The following is a 380-nucleotide window of genomic DNA, read 5'->3' as shown; positions in this document are numbered from 1 at the left end:
GGTGAAGAAAGGTTTAGGGAATTACCCCCACCAAGCTAGGTTCTCCTGCCCCTTTTCCTTTAGTGGCTTCTATTGAAATAATAGGTGATGGGAGAGAGGGATCCGTGAGTGAGTGAAAAGTGGGATGAGCAGTTGTCAAAAGAAAGAGTGGGCTGATTAGTTGGGTATAAGTGGTTGCGAAAGAGAAAGAGGGTTTATGGGTGATTTGGAATTGAGGGATAATATAGATACTTTGGGATACCTAAAAAATATTATTATTCAATAGAAAATACCCAAAATATTTATATTATTTATTTGACATTATTTTTCTAAAAAAAGTATTATGGGCCGGACAAAATTGGGTGTTCTCAGCTGCCCCTCTGTACTTGTTACTTACTTGA

Source organism: Lupinus angustifolius, chromosome LG17 (assembly GCF_001865875.1).
Source record: "Lupinus angustifolius cultivar Tanjil chromosome LG17, LupAngTanjil_v1.0, whole genome shotgun sequence".
In the NCBI taxonomy this organism is placed as follows: Eukaryota; Viridiplantae; Streptophyta; class Magnoliopsida; order Fabales; family Fabaceae; genus Lupinus; species Lupinus angustifolius.
This window is presented reverse-complemented; position numbering follows the sequence as displayed.